Here is a 20,695-nt window from a genome sequence, read left to right as displayed (position 1 = left end):
ATATGTTTGACTGTTTGCAATTTTTACATTTTGCAAGTTAACTTCAACAATATTTAACAATTTTTTTCTTAGAGGATGCCAACTTCTCAATATATCGTGGGTCAAAATGGCATATAATTTTATCCCACAACTTCTTGTTTTTGACTATGTCGTGGTGGGAGCTGTCGCTTTGGTCCCATATGGATGGATTGGCTTCCACTAAAGTGATCAGCCTCTCGTTATGAATGTCCAAGGGCTCTTCGTCAACCACAATCCTTTTTTTTTTGCTGGGCGGCTTGGACTATGTAAACACAAAACGTTATATTGAAAGGTTAAATTTCACTGGATGGATAGATAGATAGATAGTTGATAGATAGTAGATAGATAGTTTATAGATGTAGTAGATAGATAGTGGATAGATAGATTGTAGATAAATAGTGGATAGATAGATAGATAGATAGATAGATAGATAGATAGATAGATAGATAGATAGATAGATAGATAGATAGATAGATAGATAGACAGTGGATAGATAGTAGATAAATAGTGGATATGTTTGATTAGTTTTTTTTTAGTAGATTTATTAGCTTTTTTAATACAAAAAAATAGTAGATTTTTAAATACAAAAAAAGGGAAAGTTTTTTTAGTTTTTTTAGTGTCAAAAAGGAACATTAATAGCGTGATATTTAACACTGGGAGGTGGGCCACGACAGGCGGCGAGGCTGTTTTTTTTCCCTCTGTCTTCCTTGTTCAACAACCTATGGTGTAGTTAAAAAAAAAAAATTACAATTCTTGCATCAATAAATTTATGCGTGAAAAACACAAAATGTGTACCATGTAACTTTGTCCCTTTTGCCTGTTTCTTGGGGGGGGGGGGGCTAGCAGGCTCGGGCTCCGATGACTCCTATTTGCAATAAAAACATGATAATTATACACATGCTTACCTCAATACACTGGAGTGACACACAACATTATTGTGGCTTTTTAAAGTGCAAGCCTACCGTTTGCGGAGAGAACACGGCAGACACGCTGCTGCTGCTCAGAGAAAAACACTTGCCACTGTGTCAGTGGGGTTCAGTAATGTCAGCTGTTCCCCTGCTGTGTAGCCAGCAATGTGTCCTGCAACCACCACGCTGACACAAAAACAGATATTAAAGAGAACCTGTCCCCCTCCCAAGGCGTTTGTCACTAAAAGAGCCACCTTGTGCAGCACTAATGCGGCACTGGTAAAGGGTGCCTCTTTTCATTATGCTCCTTGCACATGCTGAAGTTAACACTTTTAAAATGTGTCCCCTCATACCCTGAAACCGTCCCGAAGGCTGGACTTTCCTTCTTAATGAGACGCAGCACAGCTGTTATTCACACCCCCTTGGTGCCGTGCGCCGCCTCCTCAGCATTATTTGAATCTGTCCCGCAGCCTGCGCTCTTATGTTGTCCCTTGGCCCTGCGCAGTTAGCGCTGCCCGTCTTCAGACATCATTTGTTGTCAGACTGGCTGCTCCAGTGAGGCTGCCCTGCCCGAGATCACGCCCCGCAGTGTCTTCAGATTTATTGACACTGCGGGGCTGTGATTCATGGGCATGCACAGTGCATATATTCGCCTCTCACTCATCTCCTTCCGCCTTCTTCTGACCGTGCTGCGTCACGGCCATGGCATTCAATTCGGGATCAGCTGGCACGGCACAGTCTGAAGAAGGCGGAAAGAGATGAGTTAGAGGCGAAGTTATGCACTGCGGACGAGTGTTATATGTTATATGTTTTATTTGTTTATGTTTGTTTTATATGTTGTGGCGCCTTGTCCTGTTTCCTTATTTTTATTTATTCTTTATTTTTATTATTATTTTTCTTTATTTCCACATTTTACTTTCATACATTATATCTTTTTTTGCAATTTTTTCCTCGCATCTTTATTCTGGATAGAGTCAGATCGATCCGCCTGTTTCATGTTGATTATATTAGACCTCACTCCCAATGGGCTTGTTGCCTTGTACGAGGTCCCTGCCCGCTCATTACTAGTGCTTCTTGGCCCCTGCTGGCTTAAACCTTGGCGCTGTCTATTTGCGCTTATTGTACCTCTATTTTTACTACTAGTGGTATTAATGCACGTGCCCTCTCTGCTTATACCCAGGGCTTGACAACTCTATTGGCTCTGGCGCAGCGCTACATTACTCATGTGGTCGGTCTATATCTTTAAATCTATTGCGTAGGCGCCGTGACTGTAGGTCTCCGTGCCCATGCGCGAATCAGTGTGACTGTGTGCTGTCCTTCTGGGCCGTTCTGGCCTCTCATTCTTTTAACGCAGGTGCGGTCGTACTGTATCTCTGTGCTCATGCGCAGCTCTGACAGCCCTGCTTAGCTTACTTCCGGTTTCGGCTTCCTTGTCTCTTCTGGACACCTGCGTTCCACACCGGCGCCCGTTGCGTTCATCAGCTTGCAGGTATTTATACGCCCTGCGGTCACTCATACATATCTTCCCCTGACGAAGCCGTACGGGTTACGGCGATACTCGTTGGGTCGCACCCCGCTCTCATCTTCATCTGGGGGCCCCCTCCTGGTTGGTATCTCCCTCTTTGTTGGCCTACTTTTGCCATTTTCATTTGGTCTTTGGCATCTGGCTCTGTGCCACTTCTAGTGCACTTATGACTGGGGCGCTATGATTTTTTCACCTGTGCTGGCCTGATTATTTGTTATCTTTGGGCTATGGTGGCCCACCTCTTGGATTATTTCAGAGTATGACTTTTTCTCTGTTATAGGTTCATATAGGTTGGAGTAGGTTGCACTTTAGCCATCTTACTAGTCGTGGCTGAGCGTTATGTTTGTTACATGGTCACTATAGGGGGTTTATATATTTGCCATTCCAGATGCATTTGTATTATCCTATATGGTTTTGATAACTACTGTATATTCATATTTATATTCTTACAATTTTGTATTTATTGTTATTACATCATTTATCTTGCATTACATGGTTGTCATGCTTATAGGGGGTCCATGATTGGGGTGCTATTTTGCTGGTTTTACTTATGTTTTAGATGTATTTTTTGCTGTGTTTGTGTACCTAATAAAATATTTTCATATACTATTTGGTGTAGTGTGCGGGCTTTACGGTAGCTCTTTTTTCTTTCTTTTGTTCATATGGTCTTTTACTACCCGCCTTTTGGCACCTCCCTGTTATCTTATTTACGGTTGTGCGCCTTGTTTTTCTTTATTGTGTTATGCACTGCGGATGCCCATAAGTCCCAGGCCCGCAGTGTCTTCAGATTTATTCACACTGCAGGCCTGCGATTCATGTGCATGCGCAGTGCATTTTTTCACCTCTCACTCATCTTGCCCATGAATCCCAGGCCCGCAGTGTGAATAAATCAGAAGATACGGCGGGGCGGGATCTCTGGCAGGGCAGTCGCACAGGCGCAGCCAGCCTGACAACAAATGATGTCTGAAGACGGGCAGCGCTAACTGCACATGGCCAAGGGAGAACATAACAGTGCAGGCTCCGGGACAGATTCAAACAATGCTGAGGAGGTGGCGCACGGCACCAAGGGGGTGTGAATGACAGCTGTGCTGTGTCTCATTAAGAAGGAAAGTCCCACCTCCGGGACGGTTTCAGGGTATGAGGGGACACATTTTATAAGTGTTAACTTCAGCGTGTGCAAGGAGCATAATGAAAAGAGGCACCTTTTCCTTGTGCAGCATTAGTGCCGCACAAGGAGGCTCTTTTAGTTGCAAACACCTTTGGGGGTTAAAGGTTCCCTTTCAACTTGCTCCAATTAGGGCTCAGCCTATACTATGCTTCTCCTGGATTCCCTGGGCTCCAACACCACTAGTTGCTGCTCAGAAGTGTCTTTGTCACAGGTAGTCCCTCCTGCCCATCCTGGTTGTAGTACCGACAGCTGGTTCCAGGCAGAGCCTTTGGCTTAGGTGCCTCCTTCTGGGTATCTGAGTTCCACCAACGTCAGGTGGTCCTTGGTAGTGCTTTCTGGCATGGGTACCTCCTGCTTAGTAACTGGGTTCCAGTAATGTCAGCTGGTCCTCGGTAGTTCCATTGGCTCTTCTACCTTCGGGTAGCCATCCGGGTTCCAGTACCATCAGCTGGTTCTCGGCAGTGTCTTTTGCTCTTGTACCTTCTGCTCCCCATCCTGGTTCCAGTATCGTCAGCTGGTTCTGGGCAGAGCCTTTGGCTTAGGTGCCTCCTTCTGGGTGTCCGAGTTCTACCAATGTCAGGTGGTCCTTGGTAGTGCTTTCTGGCACGGGTTCCTCCTGCTTAGTAACCGGGTTCCAGTAACGTCAGCTGGTCCTTGGTAGTTCCATTGGCTCCTGTACCTTCGACTAGCCATCTAGGTTCCAGTACCATCAGCTAGTTCTTAGCAGTGTCTTTTGCTCTTGTACCTTCTGCTCCCCATCCTGGTACCAGTATCATCAGCTGGTTCCGGGCAGAGCCTTTGGCTTAGGTGCCTCCTTCTGGGTGTCCGAGTTCCACCAACGTCAGGTGGTCCTTGGTAGTGCTTTCTGGCATGGGTACCTCCTGCTTAGTAACTGGGTTCCAGTAATGTCAGCTGGTCCTCGGTAGTTCCATTGGCTCTTCTACCTTCGGGTAGCCATCCGGGTTCCAGTACCATCAGCTGGTTCTCGGCAGTGTCTTTTGCTCTTGTACCTTCTGCTCCCCATCCTGGTACCAGTATCATCAGCTGGTTCCAGGCAGAGCCTTTGGCTTAGGTGCCTCCTTCTGGGTGTCTGAGTTCCACCAACATCTGGTGGTCCTTGGTAGTGCTTTCTGGCACGGGTTCCTGCTGCTTAGTAACCGGGTTCTAGTACAGTCAGCTGGTCCTCGGTAGTTCCATTGGCTCTTGAACCTTCGGCTAGCCATCCGGGTTCCAATACCGTCAGCTGGTTCTCGGCAGTGTCTTTTGCTCTTGTACCTTCTGCTCCCCATCCTGGTTCCAGTGCCATCAGCTGGTTCTATGCAGAGCCTTTGGCTTAGGTGCCGCCTTCTGGGTGTCCAAGTTCTATCAACGTCAGGTGGTCCTTGGTAGTGCTTTCTGGCATGGGTACCTCCTGCTTAGTAACCGGGTTCCAGTAACGTCAGCTGGTCCTCGGTTGTTCCATTGGCTCTTGTACCTTCGGCTAGCCATCCAGGTTCCAGTACCATCTGCTGGTTCTCGGCAGTGTCTTTTGCTCTTGTACCTACTGCTACATTTCCAAGTTCAAGACCCTAAAGATGACGACCCTGAAGACCAAGAAGCAGAAGAACAAGAAGCTGCAGAACAAAAAGCAGAAGAACATTAAGCATAAGACTAAAAGTCAGAGCAAAAGATATTATCTAAATTATAAGCAGAAGAAGACTAAGAAGTGTATGGGGGTGAGTCTGTTCCTCCTCGTGGTGCCCCTGGAAAAAACCTGCTGTTGCAGGCCAAACTGAACGCGGACAAATCCTGTTGTAAATCTTTTGTGACAGGCAGAACAGAAGGTGTAATCTTCAAACTTTTATAGATAACAACTGCAGGAAGGCCTGGCTGTCACAAATAAGACTATGATGAAGAAGAAGAATATGATGAAGATGTAGAAGTTGATTATGAAGAAGAAGAATAGTTGAATAAAAAGAATATGAAGAATGTAAAAAAAAATAATACGAAGAAGATGAAGAAGAAGAAGATGAATAAGGTGAAGGAGAAGTTGATGGAAAAGATGATGCTACTGAGGATGATGAAGAAGAAAGTGTGGGAGAAGTTAAAAAGAAGGTGAATAGCATGGAAGTAGTGAAACATAAATATCTGACTAAATATAAAAAATCGTAACATAGTCAATACCTTTGTAACTCCGAACATCTTAAAAAAAATTAATTCCTGTTATTCCATTTGATTGGGCTAAACCTCTATGCCTTTAATGTCTACTCCACCTCCCCCAATACATCCTACATTATTCTTATCAAAAAGGACTCTAGGCCTAGAAAAGTGGCACTTCCATTATAATCACATCCCATATAGAAACAAGGAAGTTCAATGCCAAATTATTGAAAAATAAGACAAATTTTATTTCAAGATTTCTAAACATAACACTTAAAATACATATAATACATATAAAGGGGACACAACCACAAAGTAAACTGCAACACAATAATATGTACCAAAAAGTATTACAGCATCTATTTTTGGGAAAAATCCATATTTACCACTATATAATTTATTGTATTAGCCCACTCTGTGGTGTCCAAAACCCCATCATCCATAGATTCACTAGATAAGTGATTCCAATAGGTATCCTATATAAAATGCCCAGTGTAAAATGCTAGTGCTAAACCACTGATACAATTAAAGTACTATATATGGATGGGTAGACTTGGATCCACAGTGTGCTACATTCAGGTTTGATACTCATACATTATATAACCAGCACCCATTTTCCATTGTTTACCAATGTGTATGCTACACTGAGCAATGTCCGATCTCATATACTTATAAAGTGCTTACTGCATTCTATTATACATAAAGTGCAAAGTGCTGCCTACAGAAATAGCCTTCAGTATAGACAATATATTGCTATAGTAAGCAGGGACACATAGTTTATATAAAAAGTACAAGTAACAATCGAAGGTGCAGCATGGTACATAACCTGTGTCAGCAGTGAAGACCCCGACGCGCGTTTCGCGGTAGCTTTTTCCAGGGGGAATGTCGTGTGAGGTATCATAGATCTGTGCTCCTTATATATACCCTCCTGCTGATGTATACCGCGGCTAGATAGTGGCGCTTCCGTTACTCTAGACCGGATGTGACGTCCTCTCAGCTCAGCGTCTCACGCGGCAGGTCCACTCCCCCTCCGACGCGTCAGAGAGAGGGCGGAATCTGCAGCGCTTGTGGACGCGTCACCAAGGTGACACACTAAACCGGAAGTCTCGTGAAGCGCACTGCCGCTCTGCTATAGACTCTGGCTAAAGGACTACAGTTCCAATAGTAACGCTGGCTAAAGGACTCAATTGTCCATCATAGTGGCGCTATGTCAATCTAATAGTGGCAGTGGTTCAAGAACTTACGCTGCAAAGTAGCGCTACACTGCTCCATCGGTAACTCTGACCGAGAAAGCTTATGCTCTCCACTATAATAACGCTCCATCGTTATACTACTGACACTCACTATAGGACTTTCACTATCCAATATGGTAGATCTACTGGACCCCAAGTGTAACCTTGTGAAAAACATAGAAGTGTATGGGGGTGAGTCTGTTCCTCCTCGTGGTGCCCCTGGAAAAAACCTGCTGTTGCAGGCCAAACTGAACGCGGACAAATCCTGTTGTAAATCTTTTGTGACAGGCAGAACAGAAGGTGTAATCTTCAAACTTTTATAGATAACAACTGCAGGAAGGCCTGGCTGTCACAAATAAGACTATGATGAAGAAGAAGAATATGATGAAGATGTAGAAGTTGATTATGAAGAAGAAGAATAGTTGAATAAAAAGAATATGAAGAATGTAAAAAAAAATAATACTAAGAAGATGAAGAAGAAGAAGATGAGTAAGGTGAAGGAGAAGTTGATGGAAAAGATGATGCTACTGAGGATGATGAAGAAGAAAGTGTGGGAGAAGTTAAAAAGAAGGTGAATAGCATGGAAGTAGTGAAACATAAATATCTGACTAAATATAAAAAATCGTAACATAGTCAATACCTTTGTAACTCCGAACATCTTAAAAAAAATTAATTCCTGTTATTCCATTTGATTGGGCTAAACCTCTATGCCTTTAATGTCTACTCCACCTCCCCCAATACATCCTACATTATTCTTAGTTGTTTTCCTTCAAGTAGAATTAACCTACAAGGAAAGAAAGGGTTTATTTTAATTCCGATATTTTGGTCCCATTGAGTTGCATTGGTATCAGGTATCGGTATCGGCGATATCCGATATTTTTTGAATATCAGCCGATCCAATCCGATACCGATACTTTTGGATATTGGAAGCTAGCTAAGATACATTCCTTAAAGATTCACAATTTTAGTGATATCAAATAGTGCTTTACTAGTGCTAAATATGTATTTGTAAATGTCATAGCTGTTTGTATGAACTACATCTTGTCATAGCAATTGTCGAAATGGAATAGCACAAACAGCTGCTCCTGTAGTTATGATTATAGGAATAAGAAAACATTCTGAAACAGTGAGGAACATCACCGACACCAAGAACATAAGGAACTTAAAACGATTTTCATATACAGTAATTTTCACTAACACTTATGCAATCAAAATGGAGTATGTCTCAGCAGCTATTTTCTGTGTCTAAACACATTTCATCTCCCACAAGAAAAGCATACTGTGGTCCTAAAAAACAAGGGTGTGTTGATGTGATAGCTTTCCTCTGTTTGTCATTGTCTGATTTGTTTAAATGATCTTCCATCTTTCACCTTCCATCTACTGCTGCAGTAGTTTTCTATCTTTTTTTTTTCCTTCAGGTGTAGCAAGTGTTAACTTCATTAGTAGGAAAAAATGCTATTAATTTTCAGATATGGGGTTAAAAGCATTATTAACCTGCTCTTACCAAAATACTGTGGGGAGAAAATTAACTTCATATTCCCTGACAGCCTTCAAGTTGCAGTCTCAGGCACAGTGCTGGCGCTGGTTCACTCACTGCTCTGAGTATGGACAGCGGCGGCTTTAACCATGCCATGGCCCTGACTGACAGTGGCTTTGCACTGGGCCATGCTGTTAGTGCAGGGGCATGGTTAAAGCCACTGCTCTCCATACTCAAAGTGGTGGCTGAACCTGTTCTTGCACTGCCCTGTGACTGAAACCGGAACACTGTGGAAAGAATAAAACTCATTTTCTCCTCATAGCCTTCCCATAAGTGAAGGCACTGGGCATGTTAATAGCGCTATTAACCTGTAGCTTTACTCAATCTCTTTAGGTTTCCATTAACACAGCACATTGACAATATTTCAAATCAATGATTGCAATCACTGTAGCTTGTTTTTTCAAGAATAAGCTAAATGTTTAATAAGATAATTTAATATACACTGCTCAAAAAAATAAAGGCAATACTTAAACAACAGGGTATTACTCCAAGTAAATCAAACTTCTGTGAAATCAAACTGTCCACTTAGAAAGCAACACTGTTTGACAATCAGTTTCACATGCTGTTGTGCAAATGGAATAGACAACAGATGGAAATTATTGGCAATTATCAAGACACACTCAATAAAGGAGTGGTTCTGCAGGTGGGGACCACAGACCACATCTCAGTGCCAATGCTTTCTGGCTGATGTTTTCATCACTTTTGAATGTTGGTTGTGCTTTCGCACTTGTGGTAGCATGAGACGGACTCTACAATCCACACAAGTGTCTCAGGTAGTGCAGCTCATCCAGGATGGCACATCAATGTGAGCTGGGTCAAGAAGGCTTGCTGTGTCTGTCAGCGTAGTGTCCAGAGGCTGGAGGCGCTACCAGGAGACAGACCAGGAGACGTGGAGGGGGCCGTAGGAGGGAAACAGCCCATCAGCAGGACCTCTTCCTCAACCTTTGTGCAAGGAGGAACAGGAGGAGCACTGCTGGAGACCGGCAACATGACGTCCAGCAGACAACAAATGTGCATGTGTCTGTACAAATGGTTAGAAATCGACTCCATGAGGATGGTCTGAGTTCCCGATGTCCACAGATGGGGGTTATGTTCACAGACCAATACCATGCAAGACGCTTGGCATTTGCCACAGAACACCAGCATTGGCAAATTCACCACTGGGGCCCTGTTCTCTTCACAGATGATAGAAGGTTCACATTGAGCACATGTGACAGATGTGACAGAGTCTGGAGATTCCATGGAGAGCGGTCTGCTGCCTGCAACATCCTACAGCAAGATCGGTTTGGCAGTGGGTCAGTAATGGTGTGGGGTGGCATTTCTTTGGAGGGCTGCATAGCCCTCCATGTGCTTGCCAGAGGTAGCCTGACTGCCATTAGGTACCTAGATAAGATCCTCAGACCCCTTGTGAGACTATATGCTGGTGCGGTTGGCCCTGGGTTCCTCCTAATGCAGGACAATGCCAGTCTTCATGTCATTTGAGTATGTCAGCAGTTCCATCAACATGAAGGCATTGAAGCTATGGACTGGCCCACCCATTCCCCAGACCTGAATCTGATTGAACTCATTTGGGACATCATGTCTCGCACCAGCCACCAACATCACGTTGCACCACAGGCTATACAGGAGTTGGCAGATGCTTTAGTCCAGTTCTGGGAGGCGATCCCTCAGGAGACCATCCGCCACCTCATCAGGAGCATGCCCAGGCATTGTAGGGAGGTCATACAGGCACGTGGAGGCCACACACACTACTGAGCATCATTTACCTGTCTTGAGGCATTTCCACTGAAGTATGATCAGCCTGTAACTTCATTTTCTACTTTGATTTTGAGCATCATTCCAACTCCAGACCTTCGTGGGATATTAGTTGTTGATCATTTTTAGGTTTGGTTGTTCTCAACACATTCCACTGTGTAATGAATAGTGGTCATAAACCTGTAAATAACTCATGAAAGAATAAAGTTATATTAGAACCAAGCACACCATTGTTTTTCTTGTTAAATTCTCAATGAGTTTGATGTGTCACATGATCCTCTTCTCATTGGAAAAATTAAAGTTTTCCCCCTCCGATATACTAATGTGCCACAAACAAGAAGTTGATATTACCAACCATTCCAATTTTATTTAGGTGTATCCGTATAAATGGCCCACCCTGTATATCTAGAACAATAGACAGAGATTATACTCAACATCCCCAGATCCCTCGCTGGTTCTTCACTGCTGATACTGTCTATTTTTACTGGCTGCAGCTGTGTTTTCATGACAATCCATGACTACTGCAGCCAATAATTGAACTTAATGGTTCTTCCAAAGTAGGCAGTGTGAGATGCTGTGCTTAGATTAGCTGCAGTGGTGATGTTCACTATCATTGTGTCATCACTGCTTCAGGAAGTAATCAAAAAGCACCGCAGCTGTAAAAAGTTGGCAGTGGACCTGAGCAGAATGCAGAATGAGTGCCATCTGTTTTCTGTTTTTGGGACACCCCTATAATATGTGTTGCAATAAATGTGCTGGAAAATAAATAGCTATAAGCATCACATGTAGCTTCTGATTTAAATGAAAATTTTAAGACAGCGATTGAACATGTTTCAAATTCACAATCTAATTTGAAAGGATAATTTGATTCCTAACCCTTAAATTACAGCCTGTCTTTCATTAATACTGCAGTTGTTACATCATGGTATAACCAACATGTATTTACCTAAATAATTAAAAAATCAACTGTTTAGCATTTTTTCCTTTCATGTTTTAAAACCAGACATCTAATCACTAAGATTATATTCACACAAGTTAGATTTGACATGCACGTAAGAAAAAAAAATGATGTATTCTTGTCCTTCAAGGTTTCTTGTTTTGGTATATTCGGCTTTAGAATTTTGCTTCATTTTAGAAAAGTCCTGCTATTTTCTTGAACATTGACTGTACTATTATTTTTTATTCAACTTTAACTGTACAATTGTGTGAGCCAAAAACTGGAAAAAATTCTGGAAGATGTGGGAAATAGTCTTTTACTGACCAAGATTCACGATCTATTGCCATTTGTTAATAGTAGAGATGAGTCAAATCTGATGAAATTTGAACTTGTCTTGCAAATTCAATTCACGTCTCATTTACTTGATGCAAATCAAATGCGCATTACAATAGTTTGAGGTGTCAGACCCCAGAGCATTGTAAGGGTGGGTTGCAAAAAGAAATACAAATTAAATTCACCTCGCCCTAGCAGTTATCTGACCATAAATGGAGCTCACTATGGTCTGATATTCCATTTTCACAGTGCTCTGTGGTGTCTCTGTTGCTCACTGAGCCTCATCAAATGTCATGATATCACAGGGCAAAGTGGTCAATGAAAACAAAAGACCTGGACCAAAGGGAACAAAGTGCATAGCTAACTAAGAACCACAATGAGGGACAGGTAGGTGGAATATTTTTAACCCCCTGCCAATTCTAAAATGAAATTTACAAAATAGTGGCTAGCCTGTCTCTAATTTGCTAAATATGAGCAAATCCAATAGCCAAAAATTTAAAATTCTGGTTACCGTAATTAGTATGTTTATTTGATTTGCTTTAAATTGACTTATCTCAAATTATTAGGCATAATACCAAATCAGCATCTGCTCTGAAGACTGGAATTACACAGAAACCATTGCATAGTTACTATTTGTAGAGCAAAAAAGGAAAAACTCAAACCATAAGATCAATTTTGATTAAAAAAAGGGAAAATTTGCAACTTATTATATTTAAGGACACAATGATGAGGCGATGGGAAATGTTAAGCTCAACAAGAACACTAATCCGAACAGTCTGCTAGTTGCATAGATGCAGACACAAAAGTGTGAAACAAGGAGAATGTCTCTTTAGTATGAGAGAATATCATTATAGGTAGTGCAAACCCCAAGATTTTGAAATGATTGTCATTTAGAGATTGAACTTTCAGAAGAAAAAAGCAACTAAAAATGAATAATTAATTTGAAATATGTAAATTATATAAATAAAATATACAGGTGCATCTCACAAAATTACAATATCTTAAAAAAGTTAATTTATTTCAGTTCTTCAATTCAAAAAGTGAAACTCATAAATTATGTAGAGTCATTACAAACAGAGTGATCTATTCCAAGTGTTTATTTCTGTTTATGTTAATGATTATTGCTTACAGCCAATGAAAACCCAAAAGTCATTATCTCAGTAAATTAGAATACATTATAACACCAGCATGAAAAATGATTTTCAAATCTGAAATGTTGGTCTACTGAAATGTATGTTCAGTAAATGCACTCAATACTTGGTCGGGGCTTCTTTTGCATCAATTACTACATAAGTGTGGTGTGGCATAGAGGAAATCAGCCTGTGGCACTGCTGAGGTGTTATGGAAACCCAGGTTGCTTTGATAGCAGCGTTCAACTCGCCGTATTGTTGGTTTTGATGTCTCTCATCTTCCTCTTGACAATACCCCATAGATTCTCTACGGGGTTAAGGTCAAGTGAGTTTTCTGGCCAATCAAGCACAGTGATATTGTTGTTTTAAACCAAGTATTGGTACTTTTAGCAGTGTGGACAAGTGCCAAGTCCTGCTGGAGAATTAAATTTACATCTACAAAAGCTTGTCGCCAGAGGGAAGTATGAAGTGGTCTAATATTTCCTGGAAAACCAGGGATTCAAGCTTCAGGAGGCTAATTTGCATATTCCAGGTGCCTTCTGGGAGAAGCGAAGTCTCCCTAAGCTAGAAGATCGTTGGGTACAGCCGGGACCAGCTGCTTCGAAAGCATCACCAAACCAGGGATTCAAGCTTCAGGAGGCTAATTTGCATATTCCAGGTGCCTTCTGGGAGAAGCGAAGTCTCCCTAAGCTAGAAGATCGTTGGGTACAGCCGGGACCAGCTGCTTCGAAAGCATCACCAAACCAGGGATTCAAGCTTCAGGAGGCTAATTTGCATATTCCAGGTGCCTTCTGGGAGAAGCGAAGTCTCCCTAAGCTAGAAGATCGTTGGGTACAGCCGGGACCAGCTGCTTCGAAAGCATCACCAAACCAGGGATTCAAGCTTCAGGAGGCTAATTTGCATATTCCAGGTGCCTTCTGGGAGAAGCGAAGTCTCCCTAAGCTAGAAGATCGTTGGGTACAGACGGGACCAGCTGCTTCGAAAGCATCACCAAACCAGGGATTCAAGCTTCAGGAGGCTAATTTGCATATTCCAGGTGCCTTCTGGGAGAAGCGAAGTCTCCCTAAGCTAGAAGATCGTTGGGTACAGCCGGGACCAGCTGCTTCGAAAGCATCACCAAACCGCGCGCCGTAAGGACATTATTGCAAGAGAGCTTGGCTGAGTAGATTACACAAGAAGGAAAACACACAGCAAGTCAGCAGGATCTAGGAGCAACATGGCAGATGTGACAACCTACATGGTGAGCTGCAGCATGTGCTACATGTTCACAGATCGACCAGAAGAAGAATCCAATTTCACCTGTCAGAAGTGTAGACTAGTGGCCCTTTTAGAAGAAAAGGTGCGGGGTCTGGAAGAAAGAATAGCAACTTTGAAACTCATCAAAGAGAATGAAGACTTTCTAGACAGAACAGAAGCATCTCTACTGGTCACAGAAGGTGCAAAAAGTGTCAGAGAACCTCCAAAAGCAGATGAGTGGAAGCATGTGACCAAAAGAAGCAAGAAGACCATGGAGAAATCACCAACCACACAACTGAAGAACCGATATCAAATCTTTGTAGAGGATGAAGATGGCACACCTAAGAATGAAGCAATACCAGCAAGCAAAAAAGAAAAGGGCACACAGCAACAAGTGACAGCAAAAAGTACAGCCAAGAAGCAACGAAGAGTGGTGGTGGTGGGAGACTCACTACTGAGAGGCACAGAAGCAGCCATCTGCAGACCGGACATAACTGCAAGAGAAGTATGTTGCCTTCCAGGTGCGATGATCAAGGATGTGACCGATAGGATACCAAAGCTCTTCAGCTCCAAGGACGTCCACCCATTTCTTCTGATACATGTTGGCACCAATGACACGGCAAGGAAGGACCTACCGACAATCTGCAAGGACTTTGAAGAGTTGGGGAAGAAAGTAAAGGAACTGGATGCACAGGTAGTTTTTTCTTCTATCCTTCCAGTAGATGGGCATGGCACCAGGAGATGGAACAGGATCCTTGATGCAAACAACTGGCTAAGTCGATGGTGCAGACAACAAGGATTTGGATTCCTGGACCACGGTGTGAATTACTGGTATGATGGACTCCTCGCCAGAGACGGACTACACCTCAACAAACCTGGGAAACACACATTCGCCAGAAGACTCGCTACACTCATCAGGAGGGCGTTAAACTAGAAGAAGAGGGGACGGGAAGAAAAACATTAGACTCGAACAAAGACGACCCAGGAAAACATACTCAGAAGGGAGGTAAGAACATTTCTAAAACAATCCACAGTGAGGAGATTGGAACAAAACAAAATCCTCTAAACTGCATGCTCGCAAACGCCAGAAGCCTGACAAACAAGATGGAAGAACTAGAAGCAGAAATATCTACAGGTAACTTTGACATAGTGGGAATAACCGAGACATGGTTAGATGAAAGCTATGACTGGGCAGTTAACTTACAGGGTTACAGTCTGTTTAGAAAGGATCGTAAAAATCGGAGAGGAGGAGGGGTTTGTCTCTATGTAAAGTCTTGTCTAAAGTCCACTTTAAGGGAGGATATTAGCGAAGGGAATGAGGATGTCGAGTCCATATGGGTTGAAATTCATGGAGGGAAAAATGGTAACAAAATTCTCATTGGGGTCTGTTACAAACCCCCAAATATAACAGAAAGCATGGAAAGTCTACTTCTAAAGCAGATAGATGAAGCTGCAACCCATAATGAGGTCCTGGTTATGGGGGACTTTAACTACCCGGATATTAACTGGGAAACAGAAACCTGTGAAACCCATAAAGGCAACAGGTTTCTGCTAATAACCAAGAAAAATTATCTTTCACAATTGGTGCAGAATCCAACCAGAGGAGCAGCACTTTTAGACCTAATACTATCTAATAGACCTGACAGAATAACAAATCTGCAGGTGGTTGGGCATTTAGGAAATAGCGACCACAATATTGTGCAGTTTCACCTGTCTTTCACTAGGGGGACTTGTCAGGGAGTCACAAAAACACTGAACTTTAGGAAGGCAAAGTTTGACCAGCTTAGAGATGCCCTTAATCTGGTAGACTGGGACAATATCCTCAGAAATGAGAATACAGATAATAAATGGGAAATGTTTAAGAACATCCTAAATAGGCAGTGTAAGCGGTTTATACCTTGTGGGAATAAAAGGACTAGAAATAGGAAAAACCCAATGTGGCTAAACAAAGAAGTAAGACAGGCAATTAACAGTAAAAAGAAAGCATTTGCACTACTAAAGCAGGATGGCACCATTGAAGCTCTAAAAAACTATAGGGAGAAAAATACTTTATCTAAAAAACTAATTAAAGCTGCCAAAAAGGAAACAGAGAAGCACATTGCTAAGGAGAGTAAAACTAATCCCAAACTGTTCTTCAACTATATCAATAGTAAAAGAATAAAAACTGAAAATGTAGGCCCCTTAAAAAATAGTGAGGAAAGAATGGTTGTAGATGACGAGGAAAAAGCTAACATATTAAACACCTTCTTCTCCACGGTATTCACGGTGGAAAATGAAATGCTAGGTGAAATCCCAAGAAACAATGAAAACCCTATATTAAGGGTCACCAATCTAACCCAAGAAGAGGTGCGAAACCGGCTAAATAAGATTAAAATAGATAAATCTCCGGGTCCGGATGGCATACACCCACGAGTACTAAGAGAACTAAGTAATGTAATAGATAAACCATTATTTCTTATTTTTAGTGACTCTATAGCGACAGGGTCTGTTCCGCAGGACTGGCGCATAGCAAATGTGGTGCCAATATTCAAAAAGGGCTCTAAAAGTGAACCTGGAAATTATAGGCCAGTAAGTCTAACCTCTATTGTTGGTAAAATATTTGAAGGGTTTCTGAGGGATGTTATTCTGGATTATCTCAATGAGAATAACTGTTTAACTCCATATCAGCATGGGTTTATGAGAAATCGCTCCTGTCAAACCAATCTAATCAGTTTTTATGAAGAGGTAAGCTATAGGCTGGACCACGGTGAGTCATTGGACGTGGTATATCTCGATTTTTCCAAAGCGTTTGATACCGTGCCGCACAAGAGGTTGGTACACAAAATGAGAATGCTTGGTCTGGGGGAAAATGTGTGTAAATGGGTTAGTAACTGGCTTAGTGATAGAAAGCAGAGGGTGGTTATAAATGGTATAGTCTCTAACTGGGTCGCTGTGACCAGTGGGGTACCGCAGGGGTCAGTATTGGGACCTGTTCTCTTCAACATATTCATTAATGATCTGGTAGAAGGTTTACACAGTAAAATATCGATATTTGCAGATGATACAAAACTATGTAAAGCAGTTAATACAAGAGAAGATAGTATTCTGCTACAGATGGATCTGGATAAGTTGGAAACTTGGGCTGAAAGGTGGCAGATGAGGTTTAACAATGATAAATGTAAGGTTATACACATGGGAAGAGGGAATCAATATCACCATTACACACTGAACGGGAAACCACTGGGTAAATCTGACAGGGAGAAGGACTTGGGGATCCTAGTTAATGATAAACTTACCTGGAGCAGCCAGTGCCAGGCAGCAGCTGCCAAGGCAAACAGGATCATGGGGTGCATTAAAAGAGGTCTGGATACACATGATGAGAGCATTATACTGCCTCTGTACAAATCCCTAGTTAGACCGCACATGGAGTACTGTGTCCAGTTTTGGGCACCGGTGCTCAGGAAGGATATAATGGAACTAGAGAGAGTACAAAGGAGGGCAACAAAATTAATAAAGGGGATGGGAGAACTACAAAACCCAGATAGATTAGCGAAATTTGGATTATTTAGTCTAGAAAAAAGACGACTGAGGGGCGATCTAATAACCATGTATAAGTATATAAGGGGACAATACAAATATCTCGCTGAGGATCTGTTTATACCAAGGAAGGTGACGGGCACAAGGGGGCATTCTTTGCGTCTGGAGGAGAGAAGGTTTTTCCACCAACATAGAAGAGGATTCTTTACTGTTAGGGCAGTGAGAATCTGGAATTGCTTGCCTGAGGAGGTGGTGATGGCGAACTCAGTCGAGGGGTTCAAGAGAGGCCTGGATGTCTTCCTGGAGCAGAACAATATTGTATCATACAATTATTAGGTTCTGTAAAAGGACGTAGATCTGGGGATTTATTATGATGGAATATAGGCTGAACTGGATGGACAAATGTCTTTTTTCGGCCTTACTAACTATGTTACTATGTTACTATGTTAAGACAGCTGCGCTCACTTTGGTCTTGATAAAACACAGTGAACCCATACCAGCAGATGACATGGCTCCCCAAACCATCACTTGTTGAGGAAACTTCACACTAGACCTCAAGCAGCTTTAATTGTGTGCCTCTCCACTCTTCCTCCAGACTCTGGGACCTTGATTTCCAATTGAAATGAAAAATGTTCTTTCATCTGAAAACAACACCTAGGATCACTGAGCAATAGTCCAGTTCTTTTTCTCCCTGGCACAGATAAGATGCTTCAGGTGTTGTCTATTGGTCATGAGTGGCTTGACACAAGGAATACGACACTTGTAGCACATGTACTTGTCACGTCTCTGTATGGTTGCTCTTGAAGCAATGACTCCAGTAGCAGTCCACTCCTTGTGAATCTCCCCAAAGTTTTTCAATGGCCTTTAATATACAATCCTTTCAAGGTTTGTGCTTGTTGCTTTTGCACCTTTTTTTTTACCACACTTTTTCCTTCCACTCAACTTTCCATTTATATCCTTGGATACAGCCCTCTGTGTACAATCAGCTTCTTTAGCACTGATCTTTTGTGGCTTACCCTCCTTGTGGAGTGTGTTAATGACTGCCTTCTGGACGTCTGTCCATGATTGTGGAGCCTACTGAAACAGAGTTAGGGACCTATTTAAATGCTTAGGAAGCCTTTGAAGGTGTTTTTTGTTAATTATTCTAATTTACTGAGATAATGAATTTTGAGTTTTTATTGGCTGTAAGCTATAATCATCAACATTAACAGAAATAAACACTTGAAATAGATCACTCTTTTTGTAATGACTCTAATATATATTTCACTTTTTGTATTGAAGAAATGAAATAAATTAACTTTTTGATGATATTCTAGTTTTGTGAGAAGCACCTGTGTATAGGACCCTTAAAGTAATTTTAAACATGAACAGGTTCCTCAAAAAAATGCATTTTGTAAATTTCCTCGAAAAATGAAAAAATGCTGCTACATTTTTAAACCTTCAAAAAGGCTAACAAAATAAATTGACATTTTACAAATGGTGCTGATGGAAAGCAGACATGTGGGAAATATTATTTATTAATGTTTTTCTGTGGTATGTGTTATGGACCTGGTGGTTAGGAGCACCCGGAACGACCTGATGGTTAAACTCACACAGGACAAGCTCTGGGAAGTGGGAACCATCTTAGCAAAAAAGGACCGCCAAAACCTCGAAACAAACTGAGAACCTCTGTCCGAGACGATGTTCTCCGGAATGCCATGCAAACGAACCACATGCTGGAAAAACAATGGCACCAAATCAGAGGAGGAAGGCAATTTAGACAAGGGTACTAAATGGACCATCTTAGAGAAGCGATCACAAACCACCCAAATGACCGACATCCTTTGAGAGACAGGGAGATCTGAAATAAAATCCATGGAAATATGCGTCCAGGGCCTCTTCGGGACCGGCAAGGGCAAAAGCAACCCACTGGCACGAGGACAGCAGGGCTTAGCCCGAGCACAAGTCCCACAGGACTGCACAAAAGAACGCACATCCCGTGACAAAGAAGGCCACCAAAAGGATCTAGCCACCAAATCTCTGGTTCCAAAGATTCCAGGATGACCCGCCAACACCGAACAATGAACCTCAGAGATAACTCTACTAGTCCATCTATCAGGGACAAACAGTTTCTCCGCTGGACAACGGTCAGGTCTATCAGCCTGAAACTTCTGCAGCACGCGCCGCAAATCAGGGGAGATGGCAGACAAAATTACCCCCTCTTTGAGAATACCCGCCGGCTCCGGAACACCCGGAGAGTCAGGCACAAAACTCCTTGACAGGGCATCAGCCTTCACATTCTTAGAGCCCGGAAGGTACGAAACCACGGGAGAAAAACAGCGACCATCGAGCCTGTCTAGGATTCAACCGTTTGGCAGACTCGAGATAAGTCAAATTGTGATCCGTCAAGACCACCACGCGATGCTTGGCTCCTTCAAGCCAATGTCGCCACTCCTCGAATGCCCACTTCATGGCCAACAACTCTCGATTGCCAACATCATAATTGTGCTCAGCAGGTGAGAATTTTCTAGAAAAGAAGGCACATGGTTTCATCACCGAGCCATCAGAACTTCTTTGCGACAAAACAGCCCCTGCTCCAATCTCAGAAGCATCAACCTCGACATGAAACGGGAGCGAAACATCTGGCTGGCACAACACAGGGGCAGAAGAAAAACGACGCTTCAATTCCTGAAAAGCCTCTACAGCCGCCGAGGACCAATTGACCACATCAGCACCTTTCTTGGTCAAATCAGTGAATGGTTTAGCAACACTAGAAAAATTAGCGATGAAGCGACGGTAAAAATTAGCAAAGCCCAGGAACTTCTGCAGGCTCTTCACAGATGTCGGCTGAATCATAAATGGCCTGAACTTTAACAGGGTCCATCTCGATAGTAGAAGGGGAAAAAATGAAACCCAAAAATGAAACCTTCTGAACCCCAAAGAGACATTTCGACCCCTTCACAAACAAGGAATTCGCACAAAGGACCTGGAACACCATTCTGACCTGCTTCACATGAGACTCCCAATCATCTCTCGGAAGATGTCATGCATAAAGGACTGAAACACAGATGGAGCATTAGAAAGCCCGAATGGCATAACCAGGTACTCAAAATGGCCCTCGGGCGTATTAAATGCTGTTTTCCATTCATCGCCCTGTTTAATTCGCACAAGATTATACGCCCCTCGAAGATCTATCTTGGTGAACCAACTAGCCCCCTTAATCCGAGCAAACAAATCAGACAGCAGCGGCAAAGGGTACTGAAATTTGACTGTGATCTTATT

This window comes from Ranitomeya imitator, chromosome 1, assembly GCF_032444005.1.
Source record: "Ranitomeya imitator isolate aRanImi1 chromosome 1, aRanImi1.pri, whole genome shotgun sequence".
Taxonomy (NCBI): Eukaryota; Metazoa; Chordata; class Amphibia; order Anura; family Dendrobatidae; genus Ranitomeya; species Ranitomeya imitator.
The sequence above is the reverse complement of the archived record's forward strand: the minus strand, read 5'-3'. Positions refer to the sequence as shown.